At 32.1% G+C, this 16,507-nt stretch overlaps 1 protein-coding gene across 2 annotated transcripts in view; it reads right to left on the bottom strand.

Moving 5' to 3' along the window:
• LOC107437476 (trafficking protein particle complex subunit 13) overlaps nt 1-16,507 on the bottom strand; it is a gene marked incomplete at its 5' end in the record, with an annotated part of 75,232 nt that overhangs the window by 19,960 nt on the left and 38,765 nt on the right.

The following is a 16,507-nucleotide window of genomic DNA, read 5'->3' as shown; positions in this document are numbered from 1 at the left end:
CTCAGAATATCTTTTGTTCTAATGATTGTATTTTCAGGTACTAAATCTCAATCTTAATGGTTCCAAGGGGTGATATCAAATAAGCTGATTACTAAGTGAAAATGATACAGTACAGAACCATTTATCCGGGACCCAGAAAACCGGGAAAATTTTGCTTCGTTTTCCCGCCATTTTGAACTGGAAGGATGGAGAAAAAATGCGGAAGTGTTACTCATTTTTGAAGTTTAGTAGGAAAAAGGGTGGGTGGGGGAGTCATATGTCAAGAGAAAACTTGATTATTTCTTCTGTAACCTTGAAGTTCTTTAGGACGGGAAAGGGCCGGAAAAGGGGAAACTTTTTACTTTCTTCCCTGCATTCCCAAGAATTTGTGGTTTTCAGATAAGCTACCGTCAATCAAAAAGGGAGTGGCATGCTGTTTTCGTTTTCTCTTCGATTTATGTGGGGGGGAGGGGAACAAGCATTGCACACGCATATCGTTGAATAGAAGGTGAAAGAGAAATAAAAAGAAAAATATATCCCTATACATTACTAAGTAAAAAAAAAAAACTGAAATGGGAGTACAAATTGGAATACAAAAACGATTAAAATACGACACATTTTAGTTCAATAATAAAGTAAGAATATAGTTAAGTTGATCATTTAAAAAAAGATTAAATTTTATCATTTAAAAAGTAATCAGAATAATTTCGCAAAATAAAACTTAAAACACAATTGGAAACAATTGTCAGAGAATTCGACACTACTAAATTGCGAGATTTCGCTTCCGTTTTCAGTACTGTAATTTGCGCTAGCGCAACACAGAATTTTAAAAAAATCCGAATTTTACCGGACCGACGTTATTTTTTGCATCTTTAAGATTCATCTATTATTCTTAATCATTTCTGGAATGTTGTCTATTAGAAGTCCGAGTCAAGGAACTTGTTAACATGTTAGAACTTTTTTTTTTAATCTTCTATTTTTTTTCTCCAGTTTTTTCATTTTTGTTATCCGTGATTTATCATGACAAATTATTGTTCTATAATTTCTGACAATACATCATTATTACAATTTTAAACGTTTTTTATTTTTTTTTGTCTGTTATATTAATTTATTTGACACTAATTAACAAAACAATATTTTTCGATTAAATAAATTCAGATTCTTTCGTTTAATCATGATTTCAAATTTTGCTTGATGTGGAATCGCATTTGCTTTCGATAAAAATCCTCTGATTTTATAAAAAAAATAAACGGAAAAGATTGTTTAATAATGAAGCATACAATTATTTATTACTAAAATTAAAAATAAAAAAGGCAGATTGCAGGTTTCCCTTTTTAAAAGCGATTTACTTCCGATTTCAATACCCTTTTTTTTTTCCTCCTGTCGTTCACAATAAATTTCGTACTTCATAAATTATATCTTTTTATTCATGAATTTTAAGATAATTTTTTTTTAATTCAGTAGATTTTATAATCTCCCGGTTTTAATATTTATGATAGAGCCCTTTCTAGTTACTGTTTCCATTTGGTAATTTTCCAGCGTTTTTTTTATTTTTTATTTTATTTAATTTGATTTTATTTAGTTTATTATAATTTTCCTCAACTTCAATTAAATTAATAACTTCAATTAACTTATATATTTAATTGTTTCCTTTTGTGTATTATGTTCAAATATCAAAATAAGTTATCTTTATTAATTTCGCTGTTTTACCATCTTAATTTTTATTTTTTTATCTATCCATCTTATTTGTGATTTATTATTTTTTTTATAGAAAATCTAAACGTATTGCATTGTTATAATTTTTTCTCCTTCTATTTTTAAAAACATTCGCCAGTTGGTTAAATACGTTTTAATTTCATTTAAATATAAATAAAATGTTGAATATTTCATTAATTTAGTTGTTTTGCGGGATGACTGTTGAAAAGCTGTTCTTATTAATTTATTGATTAATTAGTTCTCCCTTAAGATTTAATTTTTTTTTAATACTTCAGGGGATAATTTATTTATTTTATATGTAAAGATTAAAAATATAAGTTTTTATAGTTTATTTATTTTTAATATTTATTTATTTGCTTATCTGTTGGTAAAATGCATTATTTTTTAGTTAGTTATTCTTTTTGTGATTTAACTTAATAAATAAGGATTAATTTTAAATATGGATTGTTTACATATTTGTTAGTTTCTTTATAGAACGGTCTGATATTAAATGCTAAAAATATGCTTTGTTTTACAAACTCATTGGTGCTTTTCTTTCCAATAATATATTGGATTTTATTTAGCGTTTAAATGTTTTTTATTTTTTTTAATCAGTTTTGAAATGACACGCAACATAAATAAGATAATCTTGTTATTTTTAGCAATGTAATTTAACAACTGCTTGACCTGTCTTAATCCCTACCAACCACCTTCTGTAAAATGGATGACTCATGGGACATCTGGTCTTTACTGTTAGAAAGAATAGTTTAAAATAATTTCACATCTTGACCTTCACCACCAGATGGGCAGATATTTTACACGCAGCTTCATTTATTTGACATTGGTTCCACCCCCTTCTCTGACATTAGTAGATCATTCATCATTTATCTACTTGTGCTAGGATTATTTAAAACGTGTTAGGAATCTTTTTTAGAGTGTGAAAAATTTATTTTAATTTTGGAATTTTATAGCACTAGTCGTATATTTTGTGATCTTGAAAGAAAATGTCTTCGTCTATTTCAACGTCTAAAAAAAGAAAGCGCGTGAGTTTATCGATAAAAACGAAAGTAGAAATTTTAAAAAAATTAGATGAAGGTTCTTCAGTAAAATCTCTTAGTGAAATTTATAACGTAGGGACTCAAACCAGTTATGATCTTCGAAAAGACGGTCAAAAGAAAAAAATACTGGCTCTATTTTCAAATTCCGAGCGAGAAGATGCAATGAAAAAACGAAAAACTTTGCATCAGCCAAAAAATGAGGATGTCGACAAAGTATTAATGGAGTGGATAAGACAGAGAAGATCAGAAAACTTTCCTTTAACTAGACAAATAATTATGGCTCAAGCGAAAAATTTTCACGATGAGCTTGGCATAGAAAAAAATTGCGAATACAGCATAGGATGGTTTGCCAGATTCAAAGAGAGAAACGGCATTCGAAAGCCTCAGCCGATATAGAAGCCACTGAGAATTATGTAGATTTTGTGCTGAATGTGGTTCAGATTCAGAACTTGACCCTAGAGCAAATTTTTAACGTTGATGAAACGGGTCTCTATTACAAGTATCTACCAGATACTACCTATACTACAACAGACGAAATCAATCCTAGTGGCTTCAAAATTGCGAAGGATAGGCTGACATTATTAGCCTGCGCGAATGCAGCGGGCACGTGTAAATTGAAACTGACTGTTGTCTGCAAAAGTAAAAATGACCCGGGCATTAAAAGGCGTCAAAGTTTTGCCTGTAGTTTATACAGCTAATAAAAAAGCTTGGATCACGCAGGAACTTTTCACGGAATGGTTCAAGAAGGAATTTGTGCCTAAATCACGTGCACATTGTAAATCGGTGGGATTGCCCGATGACTGTAAAATTGTTTTGTTTTCAGACAACTGTACGGCACATCCACCTGCAGCCGTTTTAACTGCCAATAATATTGAAATTCAATATCTCCTCCCAAACTGTACGTCCTTGATACAGCCTCTCGATCAAGGCATTTTACGCAGCTTAAAATGCCGCTATAAGGTTGAGTTTTTAAAGAAGCTGATCGACGCAGCTAATGAAGGAAAATCAGTCCAAGATGTTCTGAAAACATTCACCGTGAAAGATGCTATATGGTTGTCAGCGAAAGCATGGGAATTTGTTTCCCATGATACATTAACTCACGTATGGCGGAAGTTAATTCCGACATGTATTTTTTTAGAAGAAGATGTTGACGACTCTCCTTTTGAAGGAATCAAAATTTCAAAAGAAAAAGATTTTCAAAATGAGCTCCGGGAATACTCTCGAAAATGGTTAGAGCGGGACTTAATGTCAGAAGCAGAGATTAATGAGTGCTTTAATATAGATAACGACGTCCCAATTGTAAACGAAATGACAGATTCTGAAATTATTCAGATGGTGTTGAACCCAGGCGCAGAACAAAACGAAAGTGACGACGAAGATGAAGCTGAACAAGTATCTGTCATATCTAATGAACGATGTATCCAACTAACTAAAGAACTAATAGCTGGAATGGAACAGAAATCATTTATTGAGGAAACTCATGTAATGGCTGTTTATAAAATCCAACAGTTGTTTTTCAATCAAAAACCAAAGTTTCGTCAGCTAAAAGTTGATGAAATGTTTAAAAAATAAATATATGCGAATTTTGTAATTTTTAAACTTACTTTTCTTGTCAAAACTTCTAAATGTTATTAAAATGTTTTTTTTTTCTATTCTTTTAAATGTTATTTTTCTATTTTTTTAATTGAAGAAAACTTTTCTTTTCTTAAAATGTTTTACTTTGTTTTCATTGTAATTTGGGTTCAATAAAACATCGATAAACTACGTTTCTTTGCCGATCCAGAAAACCGGGAAATTCAGACATCCGGGATAGCGATGGTTCCGAGCATCCCAGATAATTGGTTCTCTACTGTATAAATATTTCTTGTGTTCCTAAAGAAGAATGGCGACCGTGTGGTGATTTTCGTCGCCTTAATGATGTGACCGTGCCAGATAGGTACCCTGTTCACCACATTCAAGATTGTTTTCAGGTTTTGAAAGGTAAAAGGATATTTCCTTCATTGGACCTGGAGAAAGCATATTATCAGATTCCAGTGCACAAGGAAGACGTACCAAAGACTGCGGTAACAACCCTGTTCGGATTGCTTGAGTTTTTGTACATGCCGTTTGGATTATCAAATGCTGCCGCAACTTTCCAACATTTCATCCATCAAGTTTAAGGTGAGTTTGACTTTTGCGTACCTTATTTTGATGATGTGGTACAAGCTTTGAAGAACGAAGACCATTTAATTCACTTAAAAAGAATTTTTCAATGTTTTGCTGAATATGGTGCAACACTCAACGCAAGCAAATGTGTCTTGGGACAATCTTCAGTATTACTCTGCTTCCTGATAAAGTTTCTGCAATCGCTAATTTTCCTCAGCCAGTTACAGGTAGAGAGCTGCGTCAATTTCTAGAAGTCTTGAATTTTTACAGAAGATTCATGCCGAGAGCTGCCCATACTCGGGCAATTTTAAACGAATATTTAAAAGGTTCTAAGTAAAATGATAAAAGCGCGATCAAGTGGTCGGAGGAAGCAGTTGCTGCAGTTGAGAAGAGCAAGAATGACTTGGCAAAATCCACCAAGTTGCACCATCCTGTCATGAATGCACAGTTGGCGATTGTGGTTGACGCTTCAGAAATTGCGATGAGTGCTGCTTTGCATCAGGATCGAGAAAGAGTGGTTTGGGATCGAGAAAGAGTGGCAACCACTTGGTTTTTATTCAAAGAAGTTAGCACCATCTCAAAGAAAGTACAGTGCCTACGACAGAGAGCCCTTGGCTGCATACATGGCAGTCAAATACTTTCGGCATATGGTACAGGGTCGGCCGTTTACTATCTAGACCGACCACAAGCCACTTATATATGCCTTTCAACAAAAGGAAGATAAGTGTTCGCCAAGACAATTGCGTCATTTGGATTTTATTGGCCAATTCACTGCGGATATTCGGCACGTGAGGGGAATAGATAACGTGGCTGCAGATGCGCTGTTCAGAGTAAACATTGCTACCATAGAAACACCTTCCCACATCAATTTTCAAGAAATGGCTAACAATCAAAAAGGTGACCAGGAACTAACCAAAATTCTAGCTCAAACCGGTAACTCATCTTTGATACTTCAACCATTCGTAATAGGTGATCCTGGTGTGGAGCTGTTTTGTGATGTATCTACCAAACGGATTCGACCATTCGTACCCAAAGTGGACAGAAAAAACGTTTTTTCCAAACTGCATTCTATTTCACATCCAAGTATTAAAGCTACTATAAGGTTGGTGGAACAGCGATATGTTTGGCCTGGTATAAAGAAAGATGTTAGGACATGGGCTCAGCAATGCTTGGCTTGCCAACATTCTAAGGTGACACGTCACATGCAGAGAAAGCTTGGGACGTTTGATCCGCTTAATTTGTAGGTCCCTTGCCACCATCAGAAGGTATTCTCTACTGTCTTACTTGTGTTGACTGTTTTTCCAAGTGGCCAGAAGCTTACCCGCTAGCAGATATAACAGCCAAATCTGTTACTTCAACTTTCTATGCTGGATGGATTGCTAGGTTTGAAATACCCCTAAGAATCACAACAGACCAGGGAACACAGTTCGAAGCCTCACTGTTTGATACCCTGACTAAGTTGCTGGATTCGGCCAGTCATCGAACAAGCCCTTATCATCCCGCAGGAAATGGTCAGGTGGAAAAATTTCACAGACAGATGAAGGGAGCGATTAGAGCCTAAAGTACAAGTCAGTGGACCAGAGTTTTACCTACCATTCTTTTAGGTTTTAGGGCTGCATGGAAGGAGGACTTGTAAGCAATGACAGCTGAAAGGGTTTATGGAACTCCGATAAGACTGCCTGGAGAATTTTTATGTCTGTCTACTGGTACAGCGGATCCCGCAAACTTTGTTGGAAAGCTCAAAGAGACTAAGCAGGAGTTGCTGCCAGTGAAGGCTAGACATCTGGGACATAGAGCAGTTTCTGTAAGTAAAGACCTTTTGTGCAGTCATGTTTTCCTGAGGTCCGATATCCTTAAAAAAAGCCAGAAGCCACCATACGAAGGTCCATTTCAAGTGGTAAGTCGAGGGGAGAAGGTTTTTAAGATTCTTATTTATGGCCGAGAGAGTACGTTAAACTTGGATCATCTAAAGCCTGCATATGTATCCCGAGATGAAAAGGACATATTTCCTAAGAGCGAATCAACAGCTATGAACGAATCGACGGAGGATGAATCTACTATCCCAGAGCCTGGTAACATGCCAAAAGAGATTAAGACACGATCAGGCTGTTGAGTTAAATTTCATGGGAAGTATCAGCAATGAGCTGGAAAAGTCTCGCTAGCACTGGTAGAGGGCTACTGTAGAGGCTGTTAATTGTGACAGCTAGGAAATCATGCAGTTCCGGGGTAGAAAGATCGAGGATTAGATCAAAGGCCAAAGGTAAAAAGACTAAATATAATAGTTCCTGCGCGGAAGGATACCTGTAGAGGAACACAACCGAAACCACGGCTAAGAGTGAAGAGTCTGCTGTCTGATATTAAAGGAGAGGATATTTTGCCATCAAGGTTGTTGCAGCGTCTGAGACTTCATCCCGATACTTCGTTCCCCCCCGGTGACGCCCACCTTCAGTATGAGATACTTGCATTCAACAGTTTAAGTTTTAATTGTTTTAATAACAACTTTTAAATGTTTTTTAACGAATAACCTTTTTCTGGAGTTTGTTTATTGATGGATTGTTAACGTTTTCTATTAAAGAAGGATGTTTCATTGCAATATTGTTTTATTTGACATCTTCCAGTTCATCACGAAACAACATTACCTATAGACCTTTGGGGCCATTACATGTTAACTTTGAGACTTCAAAAGTTAATTAGACTCTCAATGTGCTTAAAAAAATATTCATCACTCCAAAAAAGCTCAACTGCATTGATTTCTAGAAAATTATGATGAATTATTATATAATCTTAGAACATTTGCTCATATTTTATGTAAGATCTATTATAGTAAAATTAACAAAAATTTTAATTTAGCATACTGAATTAATGGTTATTCTGAGCAAAGGTTTTTTTTATGAGGTTTCTTTGAAATTAAAGTTTAACATTACCTTTATGTAGCTTAACCAGCTCGTATTGCACATACATATCATGATTAATTTACAAAAAGTATTGTTTTACTGAATGCTAAAATAATTCATCATACTAATAACAAAAACTTAACATAATTTGATAATACTAAATATATCTCCCACAAGATTTATTTATCGTAATTCTTTTCAGTAAATACAAAAATTCATATTAGTCAAATTCCATGTCATATTTAAGTAGTAAATATTGATGTATGTGTTAATAAGAAAAAAGATTGGCATTTACATCAATAGGAAATCTGGCAACAGATCAGCACTGCTAATTTAACTTTCACCTATGCAGCTCGTGCTCTTTATTATTTTTATATATATTACGATCATCGTTCCATTTTGTTTCTTTTTTGTAGTATACTGAATAAATAGTTAGTTTAACTTAAAGATGTCATCAGTCAATACTTACATAACTCAATAATTTCTACAGGTTATGGACTCCAGCAAGTTATTAAGGCAAAGTTAAAATAATGAAATAATTGAGTTTGGCGATAGTTAAGCGGAAGTGTTAGTGCTAAGTTAATTCATATTCCGAAAGTCAGCCATTAGAGTCAGTTTAAGTAATGGATCAAGGAAAAATCCAAGTGAAACCATTGAGTGGTAAAAGTGATTGGGCAATTTGGAAATACAGAATTAAGTTTGTTTTGAATTATCATGCAGATGCTCTGAAAGTTGTTGAAGGAAAGATATACAAGCCAGAACTGCCTGAGCCAACAGCTTCTGAAACTATCAAAAAGAAATATAAGGATGATCTCAGAGATTTTAATAAGGCAAATAACTGTGTTATGATGGTGTTAACCAACTCCATGACAGAAGACACATTACAAAAGGTAATGAGGTTTGATAGCGCAAGAGAAGTTTGGCTGGAACTTCAGAAAATTTTTGAAGATTCTTCTGACAACCAGCTTTATAACATTTGTCTTCAATTCTTTAAATTTAGTTGGTCGAATGATGATATGTCAGCTCATTTATCAGAGCTCAAAAATTTATGGAATGATTTGAATAGTGGTCTTGAGAGTAAAAGTGAAAACCGGCTACCAGAAATGTTGTTAATTTGCAAAAATTTTGGACTCAATTTTTCCTCTCAATTATCGTACATTTAAATCAAGTTGGCTACTTTTGAGTGATGAAAAAAGAACTATAGATGAACTAACAAAACAGTTGGGGACAGTTGGAACTTTGGGGTGGAAAGAGAGATAAAGAAAGATTCAAGTTTTAGTGAGTCATTAAATCAAGAAGCATTAGAAGCAAAAGTAACTAGAGCCAAGTCGATTTTTAAAAGTAAAAGACAAATTGGAAAGTGCAACTACTGTCATCAAAATGGTCACTGGGTGAAAAATTGTCGAAAGTGGATTGCCAATGGTAGGCCAGCTAAGCCAAAGCAAAATGAAAAAGGTCAAGATAGAGATAATGTTATTGCAAATAATTTATTATTAGCTCTTCATGAAGAAGTTTTTTCATTTGAAGAAAGCAGCTACGATTGGTTTATAGATAATGGTGCTTCAAAACATGTCACCAATAATAGTGAATTCTTCGCCGATTTTGAAGTTCTCGAATCTCCTCTTGGGATTACTGCTGCAAGTGGTAAGGTACTACCAGCTATAGGCAGAGGCACTTTAAAGATTATGACAAAAGTTAATGGTGAAAGAGAATTTAAAGACCTTAAAGAAGTTTGGTTTGTCCCAGATATTAAGAAAAATTTATTTTCAGTACTAGCAGCACAGGATAGAAACAAAAACAGTAAATTTGTATCAACAACAGAAGAATGTTGGTTAAAAATCTGGTAACAAAACTGTACTCTATGGTACAAGAAATGTTAGAAGTGGTTTACATAAAGCACATATGCAAGTTCTTATTCCAAACAATCCAGTGGAAGTGAACTTAGTAACCACAGGTGATTCCATTCTGTAATTATATCATGAACGCTGGGGACACCAAGACAAACGCCATGTAAAGAATATTCTTGAAAAGCAAATGGATCTTAAAGTTGAATTCAACAATCAACTCTGTGAAGCATGCATCTACGGTAAAGCTCATCGATTAAAATTTGGTAATAGACAGAAGACCAAGAGCCCCGGAGAGCTTATCTCAACAGATGTTTGTGAACCTTTTGATCAATCATTTAAAAAGTATCGTTATTCTGTAGTTTTTAAAGATCATTTTACTAAATTTCGCTATGTATTTTATCTTCATAAGAAATCAGAAGTTACCCAAGCTTTTGAAAATATGTTAGCAAATGCCAAAAATCTGGGGCATAATATCAAGGAGATCTTGAGTGATAATGGAGAAGAATTCGATAATGAAAATGTGAGAAGAATCTTGAATAAAGGTGGAATTATCCAAAGACTAACAGCTCCTTATATGCCTCATCAGAATGGCGGCAGTGAACGAGAGAATAGGACTTTAGTAGAAATGGCAAGAACTTTGAAGAGTTCCAATTCAGAAATAAATTTTCCTTCATCATTATGGACAGAACTGATAAATACGTCTGTGTACATATTAAACAGAACAGGAAAAAGTTCATTACCAAACATAAGTCCTTATGAATTATGGATGGGGCAAAGACCCAGAGATGATGAATATAAGTTCATTACCAAACATAAGTCCTTATGAATTATGGATGGGGCAAAGACCCAGAATAAAACATATGCGAATAGTAGGATCAGCATGCTATGTCCACATACCAAGACAGAAGCGGAGAAAAATGGATAAGAAAGCCATAAAAGGTTATCTATTGGGATATGATGGTGATGAAAGATATCGTATCTGGATAAAGGAAAACAATAATGTTATCTGTTCTCGAGATATAATATTTGATGAGAAACCTCTAATTAATTGTGAAGATTCTGCAGAAATACCTGTGATTGATACAATGAGTCAATTACCTACTGAAGCTGAAAATGAGGGATAGCTTGATCAAAATTACTTAAAAGAGATAATGAGTTCAGAAAATGAAAGCGAAGATAGAGAAAATTTATTTACTATGAAACTGAGAAATCGCAGTGAACTAAAACAGCCTAAAAGTTTTGAAGATTATGTAATGGCAGCTGAAAGTTTCATATCAGATTCAAATGAGCCAGAGTCATACGAAGAAGCTATCAATTGTAAAGACTACAATTGTTGGATATAAGCAATGGATGCTGAAATCAAATCACTAAAAGAAAACCAAACATGGATATTAACACCTTTACCAGAGAAAGCTAAGGCTTTGCCTTGTAAGTAGGTGTTTCGTATCAAGAAAAATCCTGATGGTACTATAGATAAGTATAAAGCAAGACTTGTGATTAAAGGCTTTAATCAAAGAAAGGGTATTGATTACAATCAAACTTTTAGTCCAGTTACTAAGTTAGGAACTGTACGTTCAATAATAAGTATTGCAGCCTGTGAGAATATGCATCTTACGCAATTTGATGTATCAGCTGCCTTTTTATATGGTGATTTAGAGGAAAACATTTACATGTATCAACCTGAAGGTTACACTAATGGCACCAACAATGTATGTAAACTCAAGAAAAGTTTGTATGGCCTTAAACAAGCTCCTCGTTGTTGGCATTAATGTTTTAGTAGATTCCTGTTAAACCTTGGCTTTAAAGTTAATGAAGTGGATCAGTGTTTATTCATTCGCGAGAAAGAAGATAAAAAGCTACTCGTAGCTCTCTATGTAGATGATGGACTAGTTGCTGCTACTCATGAAGAAGAGTCAAGAGACTTCATAAATCAGTTGAAAGCTAAGTTCAAAATTACAAGCAAGCCAGCATATTTTTTAGGAGTAGAAATTTATAGACTTGATGATGGAAGCATTAAACTTGGACAAGAAGCTTACGCCACAAAGATACTACAGCGGTTTGGTATGAGTAATTGAAGGCCAGTTCATACACCTATTTTGAAAGAGGAAGAATCATGCTCTAGTGAAGAAGAGAATAAAACAGTATTTCCTTATTGTGAGGCTGTTGGTGCATCTTATGATGAGCACTAGACCTGACTTGGCATACGCTACAAGTGTTTTGTCATGTAAGTTAGAAATTCCTGTGAAAGATGATTTTATCAAAGTAAAACGAGTATTTCGATACATTGCGAGTTCCAAGCAAAAATGTATTATCTATAAATCAGGCTACAAACCCGGAATTCTAGAATGTTTCAGTGATGCTGACTTTGGAGGCTGCATGAAGACAGGAAGATCGACGAGTGGAGTTTTAGTTCTGCATGCAGGTGGGGCTATATCTTGGTTAAGTCAGCGTCAAACTATGGTTGCAATATCAACCACAGAGGCTGAGAAAGTTGCTGCAAATGAAGCCGCAAAAGAATTAATTTGGCTTAAAAGACTCTTCAATGGAATTTCCTCCTTGAAAGAAGTGCCAACAATTTTTGTTGATAAATAGTGCAGCTGTCGAATTGGCTCAAAATCCAGAGTTTCATAGTAGAACGAAGCACATCAGTATTAAACATTTCTTCATTTGTGTAAAGGTTTTAGAAGAAATTAGTGTGCAGCAGATCTCAACGGAGGTGCAAACTGCAGATATATTGACTAAGTCCTTGCCTAAGCCAAGACTTTTAAAGCTATGTGAAAAGATGGGACTCTTATAAACTCTTAACATTCAATTGTTACTTAGAAATTAGTAGTTAAGTTTTTTTTCTTTTTAACAAGGGAAAGTATTGATGTATGTGTTAATAAAAAAAAAGATTGGCATTTACATCAATAGGAAATCTTGCAACAGATCAGCACTGCTAATTTAACTTTCACCTATGAAGCTCGTGCTCCTTATTATTTTTATATATATTACGATAATCGTTCCATTTTGTTTCTTTTTTGTAGTATACTGAATAAATAGTTAGTTTAACTTAAAGATGTCATGTTCAGTCAATACTTACATAGCTCAATAATTTCTACAGTAAAAAGGACAACATGATTTTTATCTTGTCTATAAATCATTCTCTCAATAAAGAAATCTGATTATTTAAGTACAATTGTATAATGTTTTTTTTTTCAAAATTCCTGTGTAAATTTCAAGCAAACTTTAATTTTTTGCTGGAACTTGTTTTCTCTCCCTTTTTTCGAGATTCAATCTAGAAGACTCTAGCTGTGGTGTAAAAAAGTTTACACCTACAACTCTGCATATAATTATAACAATTTATCTATAAAATTTTCATATAAATAAATTTAAAAATTTAATTAAAAAAGGCCAAATAATGTCATAAAAAGGTTTATGTTTTCAAATTCCAAAGAGTAATAAATTACTTTTTGATTGTAATTTTACTTTTGAATAGATTAAAAAAGTACAATTTTGCACTTAGGTCAGAAATTAGCAGAAAATATCTGTTGCCAAGAAACATTAAGATATTTTTTAGATACTTTTGGCTTGATAGAGTATGGGTGTCCCTCCTAAGTGCTTATCAACTTACGTGCTCTATTTGTCTTTTTCCCACAAGAAATGTATCCTTCTTGCTGTCTTAAATTCTTAAGGTAATGTAATTTTTTTTATATTTATGAAACTTCATATCAGCTAATTATTTCAAAATTGATTTAAATCCATAAGTTTTACAGTAGAAAAAGGTAAAAACTTCAAAGGGTTCATACAAATCTTCCAAGTTAAAGATTAAAGAGTTCTAAGGATTTTTCAAGGACTACTTTGCAAAAAATTTAGGACACTTAATAAAAATATTACCAGAGAAAAGCATAATCTTAATAACAATATTACAACAAAAATATTATTTCAGTTTCAACAACAGGTTTTAAGCAGAAGTTCTACTGCAGAAGCAGACACTAATCTCTTCAATGTGAGACTTTTTTTCTTTAAAAGTCTTTCACAACTCTGGATTAATTTGATAAAAAGAGGTAATACACCGAAAATAGAAAATGCTTCAGCAGAAATAGTATTTTGTCACAATAAAAATTTAGCCTTTTCTAAACAGAGATTTCTAGTCATGGATATAATTTACCCAGCTAAACATGGCTTAGATAAGATATTAGCTATTCAAAATTTTCAGACATATAATCAGGGTTTGTTGATTTAAATTGAATGATTTTTTTAAAAAAACCATTGATTTAAATCAACTAATTTTTTTAAATATATATATATTGATTTCAAAAGTTAAAAAACAGTGTTTTAAATTATTGATACTTTAATTATTATCTTTTCTTAGTTTTAAAATTTATTTTAAATAAATTGCTGCATTAATTAATTTTAGTTAACGAAATTACTTTCTTTCTTGGCGTGTGTTAAACTTCATTTGAAATTACAATTTTAAAAATCTTTTGATTCTTGAGATTGAAAGTACAGAGTAAAGTAAATATTTAATGCTGTCTTTATATAGACTTGCATAGCTGTAGAAAGTAATTAATAAACATGAATTTTTTCCGAAAAATAATGCAAATAATGCTAATTAAAATTCTACCTTTTGAATGAAAAAGCGTGGAATTAAAATCTACATTATTTTTTATTTTGGAAAATTTATATTTCTGAAGCTTGAGGTTATATTAGAAATTACCCTAATATACCAAAAGTAGGAAGAAAAAAAAGGCTGATTAATTCAGATATTTTTTTCCTGATATAGTGTCATTCTTCCCTTTCAAAGTCTATTTGAAGCAGTAAGGTTATTAACTGGTATTTTTTTCTCATAATATATTTACAGTATCTTTTGACATTATCTGATTTTCTATAAAGAAATTTTGTGAAAAAAAACTCCAATGGGTACATAGATTTTTAAAAAAATTTTTTCAGCTTAACTTTGATATAGAATTAAAAATGAATATTTTAATATAAAAATATATAGATTAAATATTTATTTTTTGATGAACTAGAGGGCTCCGCCCCCTGCTCGCCAACCCCCGGAGAATTGCTTACCAAGAATGCTTTGATTTCATATATTTCAATATTAAACTGAATATTAACTGTTATCATCGAAAAGAATTAATTTTCTTAAATGCAGAATAAGCAGTGTGTCAATATCAATGTCACTTTTTTTCGTTGACTGCAGTTCCTTCTATGTCCTATTTGTTCTCTAAATGAGCCAAAATTGTCAGAAATTAACNTCAACATTGCGAAAGCGAATTGGTACAGTGTGCATTCCAACCACATTTTCTGTATTTACAGGTCTGGTTTGATGTGGGCAAATGAAAGTCGATGTTGTTGCGACTGTGTAGCAATTACACACATTCTCTTTTAGCTCAACCTTTGTTAGTTTAACTTTTTTTTTGTTAGTTGAATCATCATTAGGTTGTATAAGCAAAAGAGCATTATTTTCTTCTATACTATGAAGTTTACGTTTTTCCCGCTTTCGATTAGCTTTCGCATTGAGTTGCGACTTTTTAGTAATGTTAGGTCTTTTCTTTTTAGGCATTACTTGTAAATAAACAAATCGAATTAAGATTTAAAACCAGATTAAACTTACGAATTAACGTTTTAGAAAACAAATAATCAGATTAATCAATATATCAATACGAAATAAGTTGAGATGTTGTAAAACTGAAGAATGAAATTCTAACTATTTTGTGATTGGTTGCATCTCTGAAAAAGAAAATTCAGACTTGTAAATCGCTTTTTTAAGCTTGCCGTTTTCAGACATGTGATTGGCTGTTGTGAACGGCGGTTATTCTTCATTATTAACTGCAAAATCGTGCTTTAAAACTAAAATAAATAAAAATTTAAAATTATGTAAAAGATTTGAATGCCCTAAATGTCTTCCCTGAAAGATTCTGAATGAATTGATTCCTTAATCTTAGATTTTCATCACGTAGTTAAAAAGTTTTTCAGGGGACAAAATTAACTGCAAAAACTTTTTTTTAGAATAGAGAGATGACTACATTTATGAAAACAATCTGTTACATTTATTTTGTCATTTTAAAAATCAAGAGAAAAAAAAAAGAAATCACGATTTTAAATTAAAATTATGATTTTATTAATTTAAACTTTGTTTTAATAGTTAAAGTACCTTCACAAATTCAGCTTTAGGAAAAAAGGTAAAATAATTTCATAAAATACTTTTTTCTTAAAATTTTATTTTTGTGTCTCGTAAGAAATGATAAATCCATATTTTTACCATATTTGTGATGCTTTTTAATATAATTTTTAATTTTCAGAAATTATGTCTAAATTTTCACAAAATAGGTACCTCTCAGAAAAACCTACACAGACCCCTGAAGTATTGTTTAAATTCTCTATTTCATCTAGTCTTTAAATTTCAATCATGCATTTGTTTCAAAATGGTTGCTAGCATTCAAAGCTATGTATTATAATGAAAAATTATTTTAGTAAGTTCGGAGCTTCTAAAATATTGTTATAATATAGTTTTAATATAAATTTAATTTGGATTAAACATTTATAAAGTTCTTTTAATCATAAATTAAAGTTCTTACAGTGTATTTGAATAAAAATAAAAAAAAAACTGATTTAAATCAAAAAAATCTGACTTTTTTTTTTTTTTTTAAATCAAAAAAAATCACGAACCCTGCATATAATCCAAGAAGGAATGTACTAGCAGAATTTTAAAAGTTCAAAATAAATAATTTTAGAACCAAAGATTGCAAACACACTAATGAAATAAATGATGCCATGTGTTTATCTATAAATTAAAATAAAATATCTTTTAATCTTTTTATTAAATTAATCTCATTCTAACTTTTATTATTACACAAAATATTTTTTTAAAAAAAAGCAGAAAAATCTGTATTATAAAAAA

This window comes from Parasteatoda tepidariorum, chromosome X1, assembly GCF_043381705.1.
Source record: "Parasteatoda tepidariorum isolate YZ-2023 chromosome X1, CAS_Ptep_4.0, whole genome shotgun sequence".
Taxonomy (NCBI): domain Eukaryota; kingdom Metazoa; phylum Arthropoda; class Arachnida; order Araneae; family Theridiidae; genus Parasteatoda; species Parasteatoda tepidariorum.
Note: the sequence above shows the minus strand (reverse complement) of the source record. Positions and strands in the feature narration are given on the sequence as shown.